We start from the raw sequence: 5,614 nt of genomic DNA on the forward strand, positions 1-5,614 counted from the left end.
GAAGTTAAGCTTAGCCAGTGACTTGCTTCAGCCAATGAAATATGAGTGGAATTGACATGTGTCACTTCCAAGTGGAAGCATTTAATTGGTGGTGTCAACTGCACACCTCTTTTCCCTACTTCAGTGATAGTGGGATCGTGAGTTAGCAAGAAGCCTCCATTATCCTGGGCCCCAAGAGACTAAAAGAAGCAGAGACCTCTCTGCTGATCGATGTTGGACTCATTGAATGAATGAGAAATAAACCTGAATGGAGGTTGAGATTTGATAGTTGTTCATTATCATAGGTTAACTTGATAGCCCATCTTGGTTGTTATAGGGAAAAAAATCCCTTAAAATATAGTTACTTGATTATTCTATCTAGTCAGGTTCCTTTTCTTGAGGCTATCTATGCCCATTTCCTCCCATTGATGAGCGTGGAAAAGACTGGTTGCAGTATTAAGTGGATCTTGCCGCCAATTTAGCTGTAAGTATGATTTGGTCCTCGTTTGCTCTGAAAATAATCTGTCCATGACACTCTACGTGAGGATGACTCTAGCAACATACTGAAACTTTGGGAGCATCTCACGACTAGTCCCATAAGAACTAGTTGACTCGTTAAAGGAGAATAGCTCCTCATTAAAACCCAAACCTCGGGGGTCAAGTGACAAAGTGAGATGGGAGGAAGTTGGCTGTTTGCTTTTGATACATCTGACATCTCCCATTGCCGTGACTGCTTCCTGCACTTCATCCTTACAGGCACTGCTCACTCTTTGGTGATAAAAGGAAAGGGGAAAAGGTACTCACACAAAGCATTTTTAATTATCTGTTAATTGGATGAAATGGCAGTTAAAGTGCCTAAGGGCTATATGCATATTCACAGATTGTCTTCAAAGGGTACAATTACCAAAGCCAATGAAAAAGATTATGAGTTCATATTGGATTGTGATTTGGGGTGGAGGAGTGTGAGGTCTGTTCAGATATCTTCCTCCAAATAGCTCCTAAGATTAATTTGTCTCTCTGGTTTTATATGATAATGTGTAGAGGTACAGTTTGCCTGGGAGCATAGCATGTTTGTCAAAGGAACAATTTCCACAGTGGGTAGTTATTGGCCACTTTCCTGATTGCTCTAGGTACACAATACTCAAGAGGTACAGGATGGATTTCTTACTCAATATAAAAGTTTAGATAATATTTTCCATGATTTCCATGTCTAATATTATTTCCATCAGAAATAAGTATTTCTGCTTGTGGTAAAGATTAAATATAATATTCCCTTTGTGAATTTCCATGGGAACATAAAAACAGTATTTTTGAGAGTGGTAGCAGCATTTTCTTTCAGAGCTGCTGAAAAGAGTATGGAAAAGACATTTTGGGATACCATGCTGAACTCCTCTCTCTGCCTTGAAGAATATTTTGACAGTTAAGATTTAATGTCCGAGTGACAACGCAGTAAACATAAGTTCAAATTCCACAGGCCCAGGAATGGATGGGAATTACAGGCACTTTACTCTGTCTGCCCGCGTTCTGCTCAGCTTCTGAGGTCCGTGCAGGGGAAGATGTGGAAGGGGAAAAAAGCCATACACATCCCCAGGGCACCCTCTAAGTGCCTGAGTTTTTGTCACTATATTCCTGCCACTTCAGATAATGTAAGGCAGCTGGCGAAATATAAATGCTCAGTGACCACAGTTTGGAGATCTCCAAAGATAAAAGTTTTTTCAGTTACTTTGTGGTCAGGTCCATCTGAAAGAACCATTGACTTTTTTAAAAATATTTTTTAAATTAATAGATTATTATTTTTAAAATGTTAATTGAAATATAGTTGATTTACAATGTTGTGTTAATTTCAGGTGTACTGAAAAGTGATACAGTTTGTGTGTGTGTGTGTGTATGTATATACATATATACACACATATATATATATATATTTTTGATTCTTTTCCATCATAGCTTATTACAAGATATTGAGTATAGCTCCCTGTGCTATACAGTAGGTCTTTGTTGGATATCTATTTTATGTATAGGAGTCTGTATATTTTAATCCCAAACTCCTAATTTATCTCCCCCTTCCTTTCCCCTGTGGTAACCATAAGTTTTTTTTCTATGTCTGTGGGTCTATTTCTGTTTTGTAAATTAATAGATTATTTTTTAGAGCTAGTTTAGGTTTACAGAAAAATTGAGCACAGGTACAGAGTTCCCATTCTCTTCCTTCCCCCATTCCCTTATTATTAACGTATTGCAATAGTGTGGTACATTTGTTACAATTGATGAACCAATATTGATACGTTATTTTTTTTTAATTTATTTTATTTATATTTATTTTTGGCAATGTTGGGTCTTCGTTGCTGCGCGTGGGCTTCTCATCGTGGTGTCTTCTTTTGCTGTGGAGCATGGGCTCTAGACACATGGGTTTCAGTAGATGTGGCACGTGGGCTCAGTAGTTGTGGCTTGTGGGCTCTAGAGCGCAGGCTCAGTAGTTGTGGCACACGGGCTTAGTTGCTCCGCGGCATGTGGGATTGTCCTGGACCAGAGCTTAGAACCCACGTCCCCTGTATTGGTAGGAAGATTCTTAACCACTGCGCCACCAGGGAAGCCCCAATACGTTATTATTTATTAAAACCCATCCTTCACTTTGGATTCACTTTTGTGTTATGCAGTTTTATGGGTTTTGACAAATGCGTAATGTCTTTTTTTTTAATATTTGAAATTGAATAACTATAATATTTTTTTAAACCCCACATTTGTTTATTTATTTTTTTATTTTTGACTGTGTTGGGTCTTCGTTTCTGTGCGAGGACTTTCTCTAGTCGTGGCAAGCAAGGGTCACTCTTCATCGCAGTGTGCGGGCCTCTCACTATCGCGGCCTCTCTTGTTGCGGAGCACAGGCTCCAGATGCGCAGGCTCAGTAGTTGTGGCTCATGGGCCTAGTTGCTCCACAGCATGTGGGATCTTCCCAGACCAGGGCTCGAACCCGTGTCCCCTGCATTAGCAGGCAGATTCTCAACCACTGCGCCACCAGGGAAGCCTGCATAATGTCTTATATCTACCATTATAGTATCAGATAGAATAATTTCACCTAAAAATCCCCTGTAAGAGACATTGACTTTTATAGCTACTTAAGAAGTGTGTTCCCAGCCTCCTGGCCCTCTGGACACAGTCTGGCTCCACAGGGCTGAATTCTGTAACCAAGAGGTGCTCTGTAGTAATGAGAGATGTGTGGCCTGGTGGTAAAGTGAATTGGCCCTGCTCTGCCACTGCCACATCATTTAGCCTCTCTCATCTGTAAAATGGAGCTAAGTATACAGTACTTGGTACATGAGTATTAGATGAGATTATACATGTAAAGAACTTAGAACAGTGCCAGGTAGATAGCAGGTACTCCATACATTTTAGCTGAAATGATTATTCAAAAATGAACGTAGGTGTAGAACTAAACACATACACACATATACACACACATGAGTACAAGTTAAATTAGGAAAATCCAAATAAGTTCAGTGGGTTGTATCAATGTCAACATCCTAGTTGGGATAGAATCCTACAGTATTGTAAAATATTACTTATCACTGGGGAGATGGGGCAAAGTGCAGCTCTATTATTTCTTACATGTAGCGTGTGAATCTATAATGGTCTCAATAACAATTTCAATTTAAAGTAATTCAGGCAGCGGGGGCAGGGGCGGGCAGTGCTTTAGGGGTTACCAGTTAGAGATGGAGAAATGGCAACGGGGAATCCTTGATCACACCCCACCTGGGAACTAAAATCAGCCATCAGGGCCTTTGGGAAAAGTTGGGGAAATTTGGATACAGAATGAGAATTGTGCTCTTATTTTTGTTAGAATGACCTGGGTATTGTGGTTATAGAAGGAGAAAAAGATGAATTTAGTGCCTCAACTCTTCATGGCCTGAACCTGCAAGGCTGTGACAAGCTGATTATTAGAAAGCCTCCCTACATAACTCTTCTTTAAAAAAAAAAAATATATATATATATATATATTTATTTATTTGGCTGCACTGGGTCTTAGTTGCAGCACAGAGGATCTTCAGTTGCAGCATGTGGGATCTAGATCCCTCACCAGGAATTGAACCTGGTCTCCCTGTATTGGGAATGCAGAGTCTTAGCCACTGGATCCACCAGGGAAGTGCCCCAACATAACTCTTTACTTTAGAGTTATAATCACCACCACGCTCTCAATGTCTGCTCAAAATTTCTAGAAGAGAAACTCAAAAAGCCACAGTAGGCCATTATTTTGCCCAAGACGTAAGCCTTTAGACACTGCAAACAAAAAGTCTTTCTATAAGAGGGTCACCAGCTCTACGGGACATATTCTCAATAAGGAACTATTAATCATACATTATGTGCAAGCTTCCTCCCAAAATGAACTACCCAGATATAAAACGGAACAACAGGCTCTACTGAGGATTCAGCCTCCTTGAATTTGAATGCCACAGATGTATTCCCAGCAAGACAAATGAATGAGTAATTATGACAGCACAGTGATAGACTGTATGGTTTAGACAGTGTCATTTCGACTTTAGCCAAGGCGTTTAATGTCCCTGTTTGTAAAACACTTTGTTCCCATAAACAGCTAGATCTTGGGAATTTCCTTATTATCTAACTTTCAAGTTCTTGCAGCTGAGGAGTGCATTTCCAGGCATGAAAGTTTAGGGAATGCCTTTTCACCTACTGAAGATATTCACATTGCGTAGAAGTTTTAGATAAAGAACTGCTCTATCTCACCTTCAAAGAATTGTAATAACATATGCATTTTTTTCCTCTCTAAAGATCTTTTGTCGACCAGGCTCCTCTCTTTCTGATCTTTTCTGATAGAAAGTTACCAGCATGAACATGCTTGTGGTATTCCTGGAACTGTTATGTTAAACTACATTTTTAAAGGTATTTTGAATTCAAATATGAAAATAAGCTCCCGTGGGTTATTCTTCCTGAGTGTAGATATATATATTTCTTTTTTTTTTTTAACATCTTTATTGGAGTATAATTGCTTTACAATGTTGTGTTAGTTTCTGCTGTATAACAAAGTGAATCAGCTATATGTATACATATATCCCCATATCCCCCTCCCTCTTGCGTCTCCCGCCCACCCTCCCTACCCCACCCCTCTAGGGGGACACAAAGCACCGGGCTGATCTCCCTGTGCTATGCGGCTGCTTCCCACTAGCTATCTATTTTATATTTGGTAGTGTATATATGTCCATGTCACTCTCTCAAAAAATATGGAATGCTTCACGAATTTGCGTGTCATCCTTGCACAGGGGGCCATGCTAATCTTCTTTGTATCGTTCCAATTTTAGTAAATGTGCTGCCGAAGTGAGCACTAAATATATATTTCCAAATTATAAAAATGTGGGGTTTTAAAAATATTTATTTATTTATTTGGCTGTGTCGGGTCTTAGTTGCAGTACGTGGGATCTTTGTTGCGGCGTGGAGGAGATTTTCGTTGCTACATGTGGGATCTAGTTCTCTGACCAGCGGTCGAACCCGGGTGCTCTGCATTGGGAGTGCAGAGTCTTAGCCACTGGACCACCAGGGAAGTCCCTATAAAGTGTGTTTTTAAATGTATGCTTCATGGATCAGATATTTAGGACAGGTACCATCCACACTCCACCCACAGTAGTAG

The 5,614-nt window shown here is 40.0% G+C and overlaps 1 non-coding gene across 1 annotated transcript; it reads right to left on the reverse strand.

The window, feature by feature from the left end:
• Window positions 1–5,204: 5,204 nt before the first annotated feature.
• LOC116761442 lies at window positions 5,205–5,312 on the reverse strand. Its single transcript, XR_004352009.1, has one exon. It is a non-coding gene; the product is annotated as a U6 spliceosomal RNA (small nuclear RNA).
• Between the last annotated feature and the right edge of the window lie 302 nt (window positions 5,313–5,614).

This window comes from Phocoena sinus, chromosome 10, assembly GCF_008692025.1.
Source record: "Phocoena sinus isolate mPhoSin1 chromosome 10, mPhoSin1.pri, whole genome shotgun sequence".
NCBI classification, from domain to species: Eukaryota; Metazoa; Chordata; class Mammalia; order Artiodactyla; family Phocoenidae; genus Phocoena; species Phocoena sinus.